General features: G+C 40.4%; 1 long non-coding RNA gene across 15 annotated transcripts; it reads left to right on the top strand.

Moving 5' to 3' along the window:
- The first annotated feature begins 1,926 nt into the window (after positions 1-1,926).
- Positions 1,927-7,823, top strand: LOC127715397 (uncharacterized). Of its 15 annotated transcripts, none has more exons than XR_007988392.1 (7): positions 1,927-2,237; positions 2,592-2,629; positions 2,805-3,403; positions 4,113-4,231; positions 5,672-6,112; positions 6,289-6,506; positions 6,684-6,724. It is a non-coding gene; the product is annotated as an uncharacterized LOC127715397 (long non-coding RNA). The 15 variants fall into 15 exon arrangements; XR_007988380.1 differs by having other exon boundaries at positions 1,927-2,275; positions 2,454-2,629; XR_007988389.1 differs by lacking the exon at positions 6,684-6,724 and adding an exon at positions 7,811-7,823 and having other exon boundaries at positions 1,927-2,629; positions 6,289-6,391.
- Positions 7,824-20,215: the final 12,392 nt, after the last annotated feature.

Genomic DNA, 20,215 nt, shown 5'->3' with positions numbered 1-20,215 from the left:
TTTAAACCAAGCCAAGTCAGTTTATATCTTGTTTCTCCCCTGACTATACAAAAGCCCAAGAGAGCTTTGGCCATCATTTGTCGTCTTTGATAGATAAGGTTGACTTATAAGCTGTCTATACAAAGTAATGAGACAATGGCATGAAGACATCACCAAATCACCATATGCAAAACACAAAAAGACACATAGAGCTCACAATACGGTCTTCAACTACCCATCAACAGGCAGTAAGCTCTGGTTGGCTCTAAACACAAATCCAAGGGTACAGCAAAATGTGAAAATATCCAATTAAAATTGGGTGACCTGGGATGAACTTTCCTAAGAAATACAAATTTCAACCCCCTCAACATTTTTAATAAGGAGATGTGGTATGATTGCCAATGTGACAACCATCCCCAAAGTTCAAATGAAGTAGCTGTAAGCAGTTATTTATACAATGTAGGCAACCGTACCACCTTCAACAATGAGAAAAAAAAACATACAGTATAGTCAGGTATACTAGGCCTTCACACGAAATATATGAAAGAGTTCAATTGAGAAAAATAACGGCCTAATTTACAACACAATAAAACAAAAAACAAATATGACAGACATCAACAAACGACAACGACTGAACTACAGGCTCCTAACTTGGGACAGTCACATACAGTATGTGGCGGGGTTAAACATGTTTGTGAGCGCTCAACCCTCCCCTTAACCTGGGACAGTTTTGTTACAGCACAACATAAGAACAAACTATGAAAATCAGTTGAGAAGGGCTTAACATATCAGATCGATAAAAACAGGAAAAAAACATCTAACAGAGGCACAGACCGGACGTGGCAGGGTATTTATACATCCTTAATAAACAAAAAAAGGACACAAAGTACAGATCTGAGAGTAATCGCAGTTACTGTCAGCTAGTATAAAGCCAATAACAACTAATAAAAAAAATCATGCATCTAAGACTAAAATAGCAATCAGTACACATCCAACATCCAATAGACTTAGTTTAAAGACGTTATTAACAGTCAGAGAAAGACATGACCTTGTGCAATGCCAAATCATAGGTATCAACAGATTGTAGTACCTTGGTGTGTATAACAATAATATGTAGTATGGTTTTAAGTTACTGATAACAAATTTAATATTTATACCAATTAAAACAATATTCAAAGATCTATTTACAGTGTTCAATTGGTAACCTTTTAAAATAAGTTTATTTAAAGGATTGATAAGTTTACCCTGATCGTTTTTAATTTACATACATACAATTTACATTTATATTATTATTGATAAATACAATATTGCAGAAGTAGTGGAAATAGATCTCAGGTGGGGGAAGTTGTTTTTGACTTCAGGGAACTTTATTTAGATATGCCTGTTATGGTCTCATTGAGATTTACCAGACCTTCATTCAATTTCAGTACTTTTTTTATGTCCCATTTATGGACATTATGTTTTTCGGTTTGTGCGTCCGTTCGTTCTTCCGTTCATCCGTCTGTTCCGTTTCAGGTTAATGTTTTTGGTCAAGGTAGTTTTTGATGAAGTTGAAGTCCAATCAACTTGAAACTTAGTACGCATGTTCTATATAATAATATTATGATCTTTCTAATTTTAATGACCAGGCTGAAGCTAGCGAGCAATAACTAGCGAACAATAAGCCAGCGAACAATAAGGCGATATATCTAAAAACCGAAAAAATGAATAAGACAGCAACGGCCGTTAAATGAAAAATATTTAAACAGGCAGAAATTCCGTCCAAATATTGCAATTTCAACTCTATCATGAAATGGTATTTATCCCATCCATTGATAAAACAAGTAACATCTCTTTTTAGTCTAATATTCAGTACCACAGTAAATCTGCATCTGTCAACGGATTATTTGTAGGTGTAAAACCACCAATGCACCCACTTCCATTTAGTACGTATGTAAAAGAAGTCCTTCCCTGTAAAATACAGCACCTTTGATGTCATTGTTTAATTGAACTAAGATACACATTTGCAGAAATGGGGGTTGGCCTATTCCATGGCTTCTTGAGAAAAATAATGAGGGGTGTCACGGGGTATGACTATATAGGTCTTGTAGAGGAGAAACAGGCGCATCTTTTGCGCAAGGTATCGAAGGGCGCTATGTTCAAAAATCTGAAACAAGAGCTCAAAATTTGAAAATTTTTTGTTAAAAACAGGGGAAATGGCCTATTCCATGGCTTCTAGAGAAAAATAATGAGGGGTGTCACGGGGTATGACTATATAGGTCTTGTAGAGGAGAAACAGGCGCATCTTTTGCGCAAGGTATTGAAGGGCGCTATGTTCAAAAATCTGAAACTAGAGCTCAAAATTTGAAAAAAAAAATTGTTAAAAACAGGGGGTTGGCCTATTCAATTGCTTCTAGGGAAAAATAATGAGGGGTGTCACGGGGTATGATTATATAGGTCTTGTAGAAGAGAAACAGGCGCATGTTTTGCGCAAGGTATCGAAGGGCGCTTTGTTCAAAAATCTGAAACTAGAGCTCAAAATTTGAAAAAAAATGTTAAAAACAGGGGGGTTGGCCTATTCAATGGCTTCTAAAGAAAAATAATGAGGGATGTCACGGGGTATGACAATATAGGTCTTGTAGAAGAGAAACAGGCGCATCTCTTGCGCAAGGTTTCGAAGGGCGCTATGTTCAAAAATCTGAAACTAGAGCTCAAAATTTGAAAAAATTGTTAAAAACAGGGGGGTTGGCCTATTCCTTTGTTTCTAGAGAAAAATAATGAGGAATGTCACGGGGTATGTCTTTATAGGTCTTTTAGAGGTGAAACAGGCGCATCTTTTGAGCAAGGTATCGAAGGGCGCTATGTTCAAAAATCTGAAACTAGAGCTCAAAATTTAAAAATTTTTTGTTAAAAACAGGGGGGTTGGCCTATTCCTTTGTTTCTAGAGAAAAATAATGAGGAATGTCACGGGGTATGTCTATATAGGTCTTTTAGAGGAGAAACAGGCGCATCTTTTGCGCAAGGTATCGAAGGGCGCTATGTTCAAAAATCTGAAACTAGAGCTCAAAATTTGAAAAAAAAGTGTTAAAAACAGGGGGGTTGGCCTTTTCCATGGCTTCTAGAGAAAAATAATGAGGAGTGTCACGAGGTATGACTATATAGGTCTTGTAGAGGAGAAACAGGCGCATCTTTTGCGCAAGGTATCGAAGGGCGCTATGTTCAAAAATCTGAAACTAGAGCTTAAAATGTGAAAAAATTTGTTAAAAACAGGGGGTATGGCCTATTCCATGGCTTCTAGAGAAAAATAATGAGGGGTGTCACGGGGTATGACTATATAGGTCTTGTAGAAGAGAAACAGGCGCATCTCTTGCGCAAGGTTTCGAAGGGCGCTATGTTCAAAAATCTGAAACTAGAGCTCAAAATTTGAAAAAAATTGTTAAAAACAGTGGGGTTGGCCTTTTCCTTTGTTTCTAGAGAAAAATAATGAGGAATGTCACGGGGTATGTCTTTAAAGGTCTTTTAGAGGAAAAACAGGCGCATCTTTTGCGCAAGGTATCGAAGGGCGCTATGTTCAAAAATCTGAAACTAGAGCTCAAAATTTAAAAAAAAATGTTAAAAACAGGGGGGTTGGCCTATTCCTTTGTTTCTAGAGAAAAATAATGAGGAATGTCACGGGGTATGTCTATATAGGTCTTTTAGAGGAGAAACAGGCGCATCTTTTGCGCAAGGTATCGAAGGGCGCTATGTTAAAAAATCTGAAACTAGAGCTCAAAATTTGAAAAAAAAGTGTTAAAAACAGGGGGGTTGGCCTATTCCATGGCTTCTAGAGAAAAATAATGAGGAGTGTCACGGGGTATGACTATATAGGTCTTGTAGAGGAGAAACAGGCGCATCTTTTGCGCAAGGTATCGAAGGGCGCTATGTTCAAAAAAAATCTGAAACTAGAGCTCAAAATGTGAAAAAAAAAATATTAAAAACAGGGGGTTGGCCTATTCCATGGCTTCTAGAGAAAAATAATGAAGGATATCACGGGGTATGACTATATAGGTCTTGTAGAGGAAAAACAGGCGCATCTCTTGCGCAAGGTATCGAAGGGCGCTATGTTCAAAAATCTGAAACTACAGCTCAAAATTTGAAAAAAATATGAAAAACAGGGGGGTTGGCCTATTCCATGGTTTCTAGAGAAAAATAATGAGGGGTCCATGGTTTCTAGAGAAAAATAATGAGGGGTGTCACGGGGTATGTCTATATAGGTCTTGTAGAGGAGAAACAGGTGCATCTTTTGCGCAAGGTATCGAAGGGCGCTATGTTCAAAAATCTGTAACTAGAGCTCAAAATTTGAAAAAAAATGTTAAAAACAGGGGGGTTGGCCTATTCAATGCTTCTAGGGAAAAATAATGAGGGGTGTCACGGGGTATGACTATATAGGTCTTGTAGGAGAGAAACAGGCGTATCTTTTGCGCAAGGTATCGAAGTGCGCTATGTTCAAAAATCTGAAACTAGAGCTCAAAATTTGAAAAAAATTGTTAAAAACAGGGGGGTTGGCCTATTCCTTTGTTTCTAGAGAAAAATAATGAGGAATGTCACGGGGTATGTCTATATAGGTCTTGTAGAGGAGAAACAGGCGCATCTTTTGCGCAAGGTATCGAAGGGCGCTATGTTCAAAAATCTGAAACTTGAGCTCAAAATTTGAAAAAAAAATGTTAAAAACAGGGGGGTTGGCCTATTCCATGGCTTCTAGAAAAAATAATGAGGAGTGTCACGGGGTATTACTATATAGGCCTTGTAGAGGAGAAACAGGCGCATCTTTTGCGCAAGGTATCGAAGGGCGCTATGTTCAAAAATCTGAAACTAGAGCTCAAAATTTGAAAAAAAAATTGTTAAAAACAGGGGGGTTGGCCTATTCCATGGCTTCCACAGAAAAATAATGAGGGGTGTCACGGGGTATGACTATATAGGTCTTGTAGAGGAGAAACAGGCGCATCTTTTGCGCAAGATATCGAAGGGCGCTATGTTCAAAAATCTGAAACTAGAGCTCAAAATTTGAAAAAAATGTTAAAAACAGGGGGGTTGGCCTATTCCATGGTTTCTAGAAAAAAATAATGAGGAGTGTCACGGGGTATGTCTATATAGGTCTTGTAGAGGAGAAACAGGCACATCTTTTGCGCAAGGTATCGAAGGGCGCTATGTTCAAAAATCTGAAACTTGAGCTCAAAATTTGAAAAAAAAATGTTAAAAACAGGGGGGTTGGCCTATTCCATGGCTTCTAGAGAAAAATAATGAAGGATGTCACGGGGTATGACTATATAGGTCTTGTAGAGGAGAAACAGGCGCATCTCTTGCGCAAGGTATCGAAGGGCGCTATGTTCAAAAATCTGAAACTAGAGCTCAAAATTTGAAAAAAATATGAAAAACAGGGGGGTTGGCCTATTCCATGGTTTCTAGAGAAAAATAATGAGGGGTCAATGGTTTATAGAGAAAAATAATGAGGGGTGTCACGGGGTATGTCTATATAGGTCTTGTAGAGGAGAAACAGGTGCATCTTTTGCGCAAGGTATCGAAGGGCGCTATGTTCAAAAATCTGTAACTAGAGCTCACAATTTGAAAAAAAAAATTGTTAAAAACAGGGGGTTGGCCTATTTAATGCTTCTAGGGAAAAATAATGAGGGGTGTCACGGGGTATGACTATATAGGTCTTGTAGGAGAGAAACAGGCGTATCTTTTGCGCAAGGTATCGAAGTGCGCTATGTTCAAAAATCTGAAACTAGAGCTCAAATTTGAAAAAAAATGTTAAAAACAGGGGGGTTGGCCTATTCCATGGCTTCTACAGAAAAATAATGAGGGGTGTCACGGGGTATGACAATATAGGTCTTGTAGAGGAGAAACAGGCGCATCTCTTGCGCAAGGTTTCGAAAGGCGCTATGTTCAAAAATCTGAAACTAGAGCTCAAAATTTGAAAAAAATTGTTAAAAACAGGGGGGTTGGCCTATTCCATGGCTTCTAGAGAAAAATAATGAGGGGTGTCACGGGGTATGACTATGTAGGTCTTGTAGAGGAGAAACAGGCGCATCTCTTGCGCAAGGTATCGAAGGGCGCTATGTTCAAAAATCTGAAACTAGAGCTCAAAATTTGAAAAAATTGTTAAAAACAGGGGGTTGGCCTATTCCATGGTTTCTAGAGAAAAATAATGAGGAGTGTCACGGGGTATGTCTATATAGGTCTTGTAGAGGAGAAACAGGCGCATCTTTTGCGCAAGGTATCGAAGAGGGCTCTGTTCAAAGATCTGAAACTAGAGCTCAAAATTTGAAAAAAAAGTTTTCAAAACAGGAGGGTTGGCCTATTCCATGGCTTCTAGAGAAAAATAATGAGGAGTGTCACGGGGTATGACTATATAGGTCTTGTAGAGGAGAAACAGGCGCATCTTTTGCGCAAGGTATCGAAGGGCGCTATGTTCAAAAATCTGAAACTAGAGCTCAAAATTTGAAAAAAAAATGTTAAAAACAGGGGGGTTGGCCTATTCCATGGCTTCTACAGAAAAATAATGAGGGGTGTCACGGGGTATGTCTATATAGGTCTTGTAGAGGAGAAACAGGCGCATCTTTTGCCCAAAGTATCGAAGGGCGCTATGTTCAAAAATCTGAAACTAGAGCTCAAAATTTGAAAAAAAAGTGTTAAAAACAGGGGGGTTGGCCTATTCCATGGCTTCTAGAGAAAAATAATGAGAGGTGTCACGGGGTATGACTATATAGGTCTTGTAGAGGAGAAACAAGCGCATCTCTTGTGCGAGGTATCGAAAGGCGCTATGTTCAAAAATCTGAAACTAGAGCTCAAAATTTGAAAAAAAATTGTTAAAAACAAGGGGGTTGGCCTATTCCATGGTTTCTAGAGAAAAAAAAAATGAGGGGTGTCACAGGGTATGACTATATAGGTCTTGTAGATGAGAAACAGGCGCATCTCTTGCGCAGGATATCGAAGGGCGATATGTTCAAAAATCTGAAACTAAAGCTCAAAATTTGAAAAAAAATTGTTAAAAACAGGGGGGTTGGCCTATTCCATGGTTTTTAGAGAAAAATAATGAGGGGTGTCACGGGGTATGTCTATATAGGTCTTTTAGAGGAGAAACAGGCGCATCTTTTGAGCAGGGTATCGAAGGGCGCTATGTTCAAAAATCTGAAACTAGAGCTCAAAATTTGAAAAAAAAGTGTTAAAAACAGGGGGATTGGCCTATTGCATAGCTTCTAGAGAAAAATAATAAGGGTTGTCACGGGGTATGACTATATAGGTCTTGTAGAGGAGAAACAGGCGCATCTTTTGCGCAAGGTATTGAAGGGCGCTATGTTAAAAAATCTGAAACTAGAGCTCAAAATTTGAAAAAAAAAATTGTTAAAAACAGGGGGGTTGGTCTATTCCATGGCTTCTAGGGAAAAATAATGAGGGGTGTCACGGGGTATGACTATATAGGTCTTGCAGAAGAGAAGCAGGCTCATCTTTTGCGCAAGGTATCGATGGGCACTATGTTCAGAAATCTGAAACTAGAGCTCAAATTTGAAAAAAAATGTTAAAAACAGGGGGGTTGGCCTATTCCATGGCTTCTACAGAAAAATAATGAGGAGTGTCACGGGGTATGACAATATAGGTCTTGTAGAAGAGAAACAGGCGCATCTCTTGCGCAAGGTTTCGAAAGGCGCTATGTTCAAAAATCTGAAACTAGAGCTCAAAATTTGAAAAAAAAATTGTTAAAAACAGGGAGGTTGGTCTATTCCATGGCTTCTACAGAAAAATAATGAGGGGTGTCACGGGGTAATACTATATAGGTCTTGTAGAGGAGAAACAAGCGCATCTTTTGCGCAAGATATTGAAGGGCGTTATGTTCAAAAATCTGAAACTAGAGCTCAAAATTTGAAAATAAAATTGTTAAAAACATGGGGTTGGCCTATTCAATGGCTTCTAGAGAAAAATTTTGAGGGGTGTCACGGGGTATGACTATATAGGTCTTGTAGAGGAGAAACAGGCGCTTCTCTTGCGCAAGGTATTGAAGGGCGCTATGTTCAAAAATCTGAAACTAGAGCTCAAAATTTGGAAAAAAATTGTTAAAAACAGGGGGGTTGGCCTATATATTCTATGGGTTCTAGAGAAAAATAATGAGGGGTGTCACGGGATAGGACTATATAGGTCTTGTAGAGAAGAAACATGCGCATCTTTTGCGCAAGGTATCGAATGGCGCTATGTTAAAAAATCTGAAACTAGGGCTCAAAAGTTAAAAAAAATAGGAAAAAACAGAGGGGGTTGGCCTATTGGTGTAATACCTCCATTGATTTTCTTTTCTTTTTTTTTTTTAAATTTGCAGTTTTCAAAAAAAATGTGGAGAATTTATCTTTGTTTCAAATTAAAAAATTAACATAACATTTCATTGCATATAAGAAAATAACTATCACTGTCAGTTAACCAATCAAATTTGCCCCTTATTTAACCTGTGTACAAGCTTTAGTAACCATGCAACCTCAAGTTTCCAAAATATTCTATAGAAACCCCAAATAAAACAATAATGATTCTTTGAAATACCCAATATACATGTATATGTTTATGACCCAGAAATATTTTACTGCAATAAAATGATGGATTAATTACCTACAACTGTCAAATTCAAGGGAATATTTTTTTCGACCTATTTTTGTATGCAACCGGATGTGACGTGCCATGATTTGGTGGTATTACACCTGAAGAAGACATTTTTATTCAATAAACTGAAAGGCATTTTTCCTTTGTAATACTGTTTTTTTCAAGCATTCCTGTCATGTTTTGTCATAATCATTTCAATATTTGAGAAAAATCTAGTATAATGTACGACGACATCTTCAGCGATTCGTGCAAAATTTCTTCGAAAAATCCAAACCAAGCCGCATCATGATAGAATATAGTGTGGACCAATAATGATTAAATATTTATCTCATCTGTCTACAAACAGTTGAATTTGATACAAAAGATGACTTTAGGATGATAAATACCACTAATGGATCCTTTGTCATCTTGATAAGGTCTCTTTTGGTCCATTTATAGATGTCATTTCCTCAAAATTTCAACTTTTCAGGCCAATAATTAAAAATAATGAAGTAACTTTCACTCATTTATGATAGAAATGTTATAATAAATTACATTGAGTAATTGAAGTATTCAAGCAGAATGAACAATCCATATAAAAGTTTACTGGAGGTTTTAATAAGTCCTTACGTAAAACTTAAATTTACGCTGCGTTCCAGAGAGGGACATAAAAAGCTTCTCTATTAGTGAATAATTTGTTGGTACTGCTTTAAAAAATAATCACATTTACTTATAATTATATATTTATTAAAATATTTCTGAGAGAAAACTTTCTAATATAGCAGAATATAAGACAAAAAGGAGAAAAAGCTCCCCAAAACACCGTGAAGTATGGCTTGTTCTGTTAACTAATATTCATGGTAGAGTTCAATTTCAAGGAAATGTTCTCATAAAATATGTTTTGGAGACTCAATCCACTCAGAATATTTCATTATTTGTACTATTTCACTTGAATAGCAAGAAATTTTAACACATGAGAGTACTCACAAGGTCAAAGGTGCATATACAGCACCCCATATTAGGTATAATACCACCATTGATTTTCCCCTTTTAGTCTTTTTAAAATTTGCACTTTTCAAAAATTGTGCAGAATTTATCTTTGTTTCAAATTAAAAAAATACTTGGGATGAGTAAAGTTTTATCCTGTCCAGTACTATAGAAGAAAATTCACATAAAATTTCATTGCATATAAGAAAATAACCATAACTGTCAGTTAACCAATCAAATTTCCCCCCTTATATAACCTGTGTACAAGCTTTAGTAACCATGCAACCTCAAGTTTCCAAAATATTCTACAGAAACCCAAAATAAAAAAAAATGATGCTTTGAAATACCCAAGATACATATATATGTTTATGACCCAGAAATGTTTTACTGCAATAAAATGATGAATTAATTACCTACAACTGTCAAATTCCAGGGAATATTTTTTCTACCTATTTTCGTATGCAACCGGATGTGACGTACCATGCATTAATTGGTGGTATTACACCTATTCAATGGCTTCTAGAGAAAAAAATAATGTGGAGTGTCACGGGGTATAGCTATATAGGTGTTGTAGAGGAGAAACAGGCGCATGGTTTGCGCAAGGTTTCGAGTTGCGCTTTGTCCAAAAACTGAAACTAGGGCTCGGAATTTCAAAAAAAATTTGGGAAAAACAACTGGAATTTGCCTATTCCATAGCCTCTGGAAAAAACAATGAGGGATGTCGCGGGGTAAGACTATAAAGGTCTTGTAGAGTGCACACAGGCGCATAGTTTGCGCAAAGCTTCAAGAGGTGCTATGTTTAATTATGTCGAAAGGAGCTAAAATTTAGTGAGGAACAAAGCCAACTCAAATGTCAGACAAGAACGTGAAAATCGTGAAAAAGATATATCAGAGTCAGCAAAGAAGAATTTCTTGTCATATGAAGTCGAAATGAAAATCCAAATTCCCCCATCCGAATTATATGATGAAAGAGATTGTAAAATGTGTTATGTAAGTACTGATAAAAAGAAGGCTGAACACTGGCTGAATTTTTTTCAAGGGTATTTCGAAAAAGAAAACGATGAAGATGAAAGAACTTTAGTGCGAAGGCCAGCTGGTATACAACCTAAAAATCTATATACTATTACAGACTTAATAGACAGTCTACTTTGTATTATTTTCAAAAGTCTATTTATATCAGAGGTTTTGTACCAGAATAAAACAAAATCGACAAAGAGTACTGAGTTGTTAAAAAGATATGATAGTAAAACTACATACAGACCAGTTAACTTTATCATTGACAATCCAAGCGCCACATTCTTAAAGCCGGTATAAGTACCATCGTCCACGTGCGTGCATTGTCTGATATAAATAAATGTTTACTAGGCAAAAATAGAAACGTTACCCTGGTTTTTAATTAAAAGAATTTACATATATTAATTTATAATATTTTCAAGATTAAAACTAGTGACCTGAATGATTTATCTATCATTTACTAATTTGTTAAAATTCGAAGACGAAGCATTTTTTCAAACATTTACCTGTATCAAGATGGAATGGAGTTGTCCTCTTGGTCATTAAATGTGTCGAGCACTATTGTTAACAAAAGGTCGCATTAAAAAATTGAAAAAGTTACACGTAAGTCAATGCCACGTCTACGTCATAATGAGAGAGAACGAGCTATTGTGTTTTTGGCAGCAAAAATGACTCTAATACAGGTTGCAAATCATCCCAATGTCTCTAGAATGAATATTGAAAGGCTTAAGACTCGTCTTAGAGAGACTGGCACGACAAATAATCGTCCCCGAGGTTGCAGGCAACGTGAAACGAAGTTACGGCAAATCAGTCACATCCGCATTATTCATCTCCGGAATCGATTTGTAAACTTGTCACAAACAGCACGACAAACTCATGGAAGAAACAAAAACATGCTTTATTCTCTAACAGTTTGTAACCGACTGCATCAAGTTTGCCTAAGAGCTCATCGTCCGTTGAAGGGACCTATCCTTACGCAACGTCAAAGGATGTCACGACTTGAATGGACTCGGGTACGGATTCGATGGAATAGGCTAACATGGAGACAAGTCCTTTTTACCGATGAATAGAAATTCAACTTGACATTTAGCGATGGCAAAGCCAGTGTCTACCGGAGGTACAATGCATGATTTTTCTGATGCGTGCGTACAGGAAACGGATCTGTTTGAGGGTGGCGGAATTATTGTATCGGACGGAATAACCTACCAGGAACGCACCGATCTGACAATTATTGAAGGTAACCTAAATGCAAAAAGGTATAGGAACGAAATTCTGGCTCCACTCGTTCTCCCGTTTCTCCGAAGGCATCATTTTGACCACGTTTTTCAGCAGGACAACGCCCGTTGTCACGTGGCACACATTTCAATGATTTTTTGAAGAATAATCACATTCGTGTGTTGCTGTGGCCAGCAATGTCTCCAGATTATCGCCAATGGAACATTTTTGGGACGAACTTGGACGACCCATCAGAAAGAGCCAAAATCCATTGGAAACGCTCGCCAATCTCCGAACTGCATTTTTCAGGGAATGGAACAACACAAACGGCCATTGATAAAGAGGGATGATCATGGGTAGATCCTTCAAATACTGGAACATGAACGACAACCATATCACCATTCTGAAAGCTCCGAGGGCCAGTTCGGATGCTGTAATGAAATGGTGGGTTATTAAAAAAGTAAAAGACAGCACGTATGAAACCTAGTGCGACCAGATTTAAACGGATATAAAATGAATGAAGATAGAATATGATGCAGCAATCAAAGAACATGAGAAAAAATAATGGACAAGCTGGAAAAGTGTGACCACAAACTCAAACATGCAGAACCATTTGATTAGTTAACTTCACGAAAATAAAATGGCAGAGGACAAGGTGATGAATTTTGGTATGCAAAGAAATAGTAAGAACAAGAAAGAGAAATTCAATAGATTGACGGAGTGAGATGTGTTAAAATAAACTAGAGTAGATATCGAGATCTTAAAAATTGAGGGTAATACGTTGCATCATAATCATACCTCTCGTAAATACCACACACATGACGTTTACTATGTGTCGCACTTAATGTAATGTCACGTCACTTTGACATGTTACTATGACTAGTACATCTATCACATAGTCAAGAAGTCTTTTATTTCTATCTTAAGAAGGGAAAATGGATACAAAGCTGAAAGCCATTCGTTTCGGACATAAACGAGCACTTACAAGACTTTGGAAGAATTTTGGAGACATAACTGCAGAGATAGTTTCGATATAGAAATTGAGGAAGTCACAGCTATTTTAGATTCCGTGTCACAGAAAAGTGATATTCAGAAAGGTCTTAATGATAGAAGCTTGCTCGGATGAAGACGTGGTGGAAGATATTCAGCAAACAGATCAGTACATGTTCGTTTACATTAAAAAAAACCGTCAAATTAAAAACTCATTCAATCCTCACAATCAACTAGTCATAATTTACCCGTCAATACTACCGTTTTTCAAGCTAGTCACTTTACTCCCTCTGATACACCCATACATATCATGATTTCACCTACAGGCAATAATGTAACCGCAAGCGACTCCTCTCAATAGAACCCGCACGCCAATTGATTCAGGTCGACACCTCTTGTACAATAAAATGCAGCATAGTTTTATACTAGTAACCCTGCTATATCAGAGAAAACCGTTAAACCCATTGGTTACTAGTAACCTTTACATTCTCATAACCTTTACAGTCTTGGAGAATCATCAAGAATATAGACCTTCTAGAGAAACTACCAACGCCAGATGAGGGTACCATTCATAATCTATGCGGATTTTGAGTGCTTTACGGAAAAAATGGACACCTGCCAGCCAGATCCATCACGAGCCTTCACCAAGGCATATCAACTGCATCAGCCATCTGGATTCTGTTACCGCATAAAATATGTCCACGGTGACTACAAAGATTCAGTCGTTTACTGTGGAGAAGATGCAGCCAAGACATTTGTGGAGTGTATGAAAAAGGAAATCGGAGAAATTGCCAAAACCTATGAAACCAAAATTGCGATGGTAATGACGGATGAAGATAATGAGAATTTCGCGGCGAGCACACTCTGTCACATTTGTGGTAACACTTTGGGTGGGGATAAGGTTCGGGATCACAATCATCTTACTGGCAAATATCGAGGTGCAGCACACAATGAGTGTAATTTAGAGTTTCAGCTACCCAAATTTGTACCCATCGTATTTCATAATTTGAGTGCGTATGATGCCCATTTATTTGTGAGGGAATTAGAATTCGGAGAAGGAAGGATTAACTGTATCTCCAATACCGATGAAAAATATATTAGCTTCTCCAAGAAGGTTGGAGATATCGAGATGAGGTTTATTGACTCCATGCGATTCCTACTCTCCTCCATTGAAAACTTGACAAAGAATCTGACCAAGGATAAATTCAAGGCAACGCAGAATTGTTTCGGTGATCACACCGAACTGATGATTAGGAAGGGAGTATATCCATACGATTATGTAGATAGTCCCACCAAGCTGGAGGAAACACAGCTACCACCTAAGGGGGCGTTTTTCAACAAACTTCGCGGTGAACATATTAACAAAGAAGATTACGCCCACGCCCAGCTGGTGTTCAAGGAATTAAGTTGCCGGACGATGCAAGAGTATCACAATCTTTACTTGGAAAGTGATGTCGCCTTACTAGAAGATGTTTTTGAGAATTTCAGGGATAACTGTATGAAAACTAACAAGCTCGATCCCGCACACTATTTCACATCCCCAGGGCTATCTTACGAAGCGATGCTAAAATACAGCAGGATCCGACTGGAACTTCTGGCCGATCCGGATATGTTGTTGATGTTCGAAAATGCGACTAGGGGAGGTGTGGCCATGATATCTCACCGACTCGGAAAGGCCAATAATCTATATATGAGTAATTACGATCCATCGCAGCCAACCAAGTTTATGACCTACCTAGATGCAAACAATTATGGTGGGGCTATGGCACAACCCCTTCCCACAGGAGGGTTTGAATGGGTAGATCCAGAGGAGATCGACGAGATGTTAAAATATTCAGAAGATCATAAATATGGGGCGTTAGTAGAAAGTGATCTAGAATATCCTCAACACCTTCACGATAGTCATAACGACTACCCTCTCGCGCCGGAAGCCATGGAAATCGACGAAGTTCGTAAATTGGTACCTCATCATCTAGGCAAAAGCGAAAAATATAGCCTTCATCTTCAGAACCTCCAATACTATATCTCCCAGGGAATGATCTTGAAAAAGGTTCATCGGATCATCAGATTTGAACAATCCCCATGGCTTAAACCGTATATCGACCTGAATACCGAACTCAGAGCTCAAGCTACAAGCGATGCTGAGAAGGGTTTTGACAAACTCATGAATAACTCAGTGTTTGGAAAAACGATGGAGAATATTCGAAAGAGGGTCGATGTTCGACTGGTGAAAAGTGAAAAACAAGCCCTAAAACTGGTGTCTAAGCCCAATTTTGATCGCCGGGTCGTATTCAATGAAAATCTGGCAGCCGTTCACATGAAAAGAACCAAGCTGAAATTCGACAAGCCAGTCTACTTAGGAGCATGTATCCTGGACATCTCAAAGCTCCTGATGTATAAATTCCATTACCGTTTCATACAGGAGACGTATGGTGATAACGCCCGGCTACTGTTTACCGATACAGATAGCTTGGCCTATGAAATTCAGACCGAGGATTTTTACAAAAATGTTACCCCCCATGTTCAGGAAAAAATCGATACCTCGAACTATCCAGCTGACCACCCTTCAGGAATTCCATCCGGCGTCAACAAGAAGATAATTGGAATGTTTAAGGACGAAATTGGTGGTAAAAGTATGACTGGCTTCGTGGGACTTCGACCAAAATTATATGCGTACAAAATGGATGATGGAGACACTACAAAGAAAGCAAGGAGTTACAAAGGCTGTCATCAAGCAGCATATTACCTTTGACAACTATAAGAGATGTTTTGACACCCAGCAGGAAATATACCGACCGATGAATATTTTCCGAAGTTACCGCCATCAGATCTACACTCAGGAGTAGTGTGGTAGGGTTGGGAATGGTGTTAAGCGAGGCTAGCATAGCTTTGTCACAGATGGAGTTGCGTGCGGCTGTATCCTTGTGCTGGGCATAACAGAGGTCGTGGTGATATGCAGCATGGTGAACTCGATTAATGGGTTTTGACTAAGCCTTCGGTGTACCATCGGGGAGTAGCCGCTTGCTAAGTTTAGTCCCTGGTCCGGTGAAGTTGTGTCCGGGCAGATGCATTTCCATGGGTAATCGGTTGATTAGTTTGTTCATGAACCCTGCACCGGTTGTAGCAACAAACTGAGACTTCTTGGCACCGCACACCATGCAGTTGCCAAACTTCCTCCATCGTCCGTTGCTGGTAATTGTCTCGCCAGGGTTAACTGTGTCCGTCTTCCTACGACATTTCACGCAGAAGATCATCGCTATTTTATTTAAATAAATGAACGTCGAAGACATTTCCTACAGTACTAAGCCCCCAAAGTGAGCAATCACTACCTCCTACCGCAGCGGTCGATCAGAGTGTTGATCATTGGGAAGTCGGACTGTGGTAAGAGAACGCTGTTGAACAACCTACTCCTGCGCGATGGATGGCTCGACTACGATCGATTGTACGTTTTCGGAAAATCGCTTCACCAGCCCATCTACCAGCTGTTGCAGCAAGCGCTGGGAACAGGCTTCCCTAAGGAAGATATCCGAGAGCTCCTACAGTGCAAGGGAAAGTCACTCTACTCGTTGATCGATGTGGTCAACGCCTTACCACAACCACGACACCCAAATGGTATCCGCACTTTTTTCTTCGAGCAAGGGAGCGATGTACCAGACCCCCGGGAACTTGACCCCAGCTGCAAGAACCTCATAGTGTTCGACGACTTGATGCTAGGCAAACAGAACACGTGTGAAGATTACTACGTGCGCGGTCGCCACAACAACGTTGATTGTTTCTACCTGTGCCAGAACTACTTCAAACTGCCCCGACAATCGATCCGAGAAAATGCAAACTTTATCTGTTTCTTTCAGTAAGATGCTAAGAATCTCGATCATATCCGGCGTGACCACTGCAACGATCTTACCAAGTAACAATTTGACGCTCTGTGTAAGCATTGCTGGTCCCAACCCTATGGATTTGTAACCATCGATCTCACGAGCCCCAAGTCAGCAGGGAAATACCGATACAAATTAGATGAGTTCTACGAGGTATAAGATAAAGAATGGATCAGTTTGAAGATTTCTTCCTGGAAATGGAGTATGAAGACACAGAGGAACCCCAGCCCTACAAGTTTTAGTGGCCCTGCAAATGTAAGTTCGATTGGGACTGAGTCGATATGAGGAGTATGTGTTGGAAGTGTGGTCGCGCGATCCCCCGCCCGATCGATAGCGGTGTAGGTGATTTCGACGCATGAAACTCTGGCCGCCAGTATGGTAAGGTGAGCGCTTTCCTCTACCCCAATGCCCTACCAAGACGATTCGAGGCCACCAGTGTACACACCCATGCCAACCGCGTAAAGACCTATGCCTAAGACACTTGAAGCTTTCGAAGAGAATACAACCATACTCGTTACCCCCATTGTTTCAACAACTTTTTAAACGCTAAATGAAAGATATTTTTTCAAACGCTATAAGGTGTTTGGAAAAACGTCTATAAACGCTATGGGGCGTTCACACCAAGGCTATGAGGCGGTTAACAGCGTTCGCTCCTATAAATAAATGACGTTTATCAAGATTACCGACCCTAAGCAGCGTGAGGCGCTTGCCAGGGAGTTGCAAGACACCAAGCGGAAAATTCAAGCCAGTAATATGCAGCATCGCCTCGACAAGATTGGACTTAGCCGAGACCTTTCCAAGGTGTTTAAGCCTGTGGTTGAGGCTCAGCGAGAGGGAGCTTCACAGATCACCAAAACGATCGCAGACCTTCCTGCAGCAGTGCCAGCCATTCCTCCTCCACCGCCCGAGTTTGCCGACCCACTACCCATCGCACCAGCTACATACACCGTCCTTGGACCCCGAGCACGGCAGTATTTGCAGCTCAGTATGACTCCTTCCGCCGACCACACCTTTGGATTGCGATCTGAAAACGATAGTATCTTTATCGGAAGCTCACCAGTTACTTTTGACGGTGATGATATTTTCGTGGATGGTGTGAGGTACAAAGGAACCCTTGGTCTCTGGTAACTCATGGTGAAAAAGAATTCTGAATCGTTCGAGCCCGACGACCTAGAGGACTATGCACAGATTCTAAAAAGTTCCGGTGCCATGTATCAAGGCAATTCCACCCTCTCGAGAACCCCGAAGGCGACTAAGGGTTACAAGTGGAAGGAAATCGTGTCACACATTTACCAAAAGAATAAGTTTGGCAGTGGGCTGCAAACCGTGTTTTTACCTTCAAACTTCAAACAGCTTCTCGATCGCTTGATACTGTGTGCCGCAGCATACCGAGCAGGAAATAATGGTGTGCGCAACGAAATTGTGTCGATTATCGATGCTATGAGAAAGGGTAGACATATCAGCATCGAGGAATATAAGGCGCTTTATCGTAGCATCCTATAAATAAATGTTGCAAATCAAAAAAGGTTACGCTCGAAAGTACGCCTACGGTGGAAGAGGACTATTTGACACAATCGCCAGTTTGGCTTGACGCATGTTTACTTCCTCTGCCGCCAAAACCCTAGGAAGTAAGGCCGTGAGTGCTGCCACCAATGCAGCCTTGAAAGGTGTTGAAAATTGGGCCTCCAAAGCCGTCGACCATGTGGTTGATAAAGTGACCCGCAAGAAGCCAGAGCAAGTTCGGTCTTATCTCCGGCCCTGGTATCAAAACCATCCACGACTTCGTCCAACGCTATAAATAAATACATTATGACTGACATCCTTACAATCACCGAAGGGTTGACCTTCCACGAAAGTCTTCAGGAGTATCAGGTTCGAGAATACGAACCACAAGCCGGTGCCCAGCTGAACAGTGCCGGTTTTGAAATCCGAATCAACATCGAAACCCAGGATTTGTTCCTACACCCCGACGAGAGTTATCTCTTGGTAGAAGGACGGCTCCTAAAGAACGACGGCACTGCATATGCCGACACTGATCTCGTGTCCCTCGTCCATAATGGTATCATGTATCTCTTCAGAACCATCAGCTATCGACTCTCCGGCCAGCAAATCGAGCACATCAACGACCCCGGCGTCGCCACCACCATGATGGGAATGTTGACCTTTCCCGACGACTTTTCCATATCACAAGGTCTCAACCAACTGTGATTCAAGGATTCCTCCATCGACGCCCATGCAAACAACACCGGCTTTGTAGCGCGCCGTGGCTACATCATTGCCAAACAAAGGGTCGTTTTCATTCGCCATCCCCCTGAAGCACATTTTTGGGTTCGCTGATGACTACGACAAGATCGTGTACGGGATCAGGCATGAAATCACACTCGTGCTCAATTCCACGCCGTCGACGTGGGAAAAGTTGTCCTGCGTAAGATCTCATGGTTCGTCCCCCACGTAACTCCTTTAGACGAAAACAAGATGCAGCTATACAAAACCATTCAGAGTAAAGCGAAGATCAACTGTGGATTTCGAATGAGACAGTGCGATTCCATAGCCGTCCCCCAAGCCTCACAGTTCAGCTGGCGCTTATCTGCCAAGAGCGGTCGTGAGAAGCCCAGGAACATCATCGTTGCCTTCCAAACCGAGAGAAGTGGGAACCAGGAGCGCAAAGTTGCCGTGTTCGATTTCTGTCGATTGCAAAACATCCATGTCACTCTCAACGCTGAACGCTACCCGGCCGTCGACTACAATGCCGTTTTCACCGAAAATAGGGTAGCCAGAGTGTTCAAAGAGGCTGCTGACTTCAGGAAGAAATTACACAACATGGACACCCTCCTCAACAACGTTGGCATCAACCCCTCTGACTTCATCAATCTGTACCCCTTGTTTGTCATTGACGAGAGTCACCAGTCCGAGTGGCAGAAAGAATCCACGGTGGACATTCAGATCCGGGCCCAGTTCGAGCGTAACGTGGAGGCAAACACCAGAGCATTTGCACTTATCATTTCCGACAGAATCATACAGTTTGAATCCGATGGTCAGAAGATGAACGTTGTGTTCTAAAAGTAAAAAATGGATAAAATTTACTCCTCTTTGCAGCAGCCCTGTCGAAGTCTATGCGATCGTGGTGAAGGCTGGTAGACAACTCAAGGAGCAGTATGACGGTATCGAAGAGTGGAAGCAAAAATATGTGACAATGGTGTACCATAAATAAATGGATAAAACATTTTTGCGACGAATTGCAAACAACACTGACCCCAAACAGGGGTTCTCGTTCATCGTCTCTGGGAACGATAGTCAAATCCTTACCTGGTTCAACCCCCCACTGGAACTCAAGGAATCCAAGACCTATGAGATGACATTAGTGAACCTGGAAACCTATAACTCCATCCCCAACATTCATACAGGTAACAATTCCTTCCGCTACTCCCCCGACGATGGTGCCAACTGGTTTCCCATCGCACTGAGCACAGGTTTCTATGACATCGAAGACATCAACAATGAGATCCAGCGGCGGCTACGGCTCAACAAACACAAAACAAAGATCATCATCGATGTCAACCGGGCGACCCTAAGAGCAA

Source organism: Mytilus californianus, unplaced genomic scaffold, assembly GCF_021869535.1.
Source record: "Mytilus californianus isolate M0D057914Y unplaced genomic scaffold, xbMytCali1.0.p SCAF_9, whole genome shotgun sequence".
Taxonomy (NCBI): Eukaryota; Metazoa; Mollusca; class Bivalvia; order Mytilida; family Mytilidae; genus Mytilus; species Mytilus californianus.
This window is presented reverse-complemented; position numbering and strand designations above follow the sequence as displayed.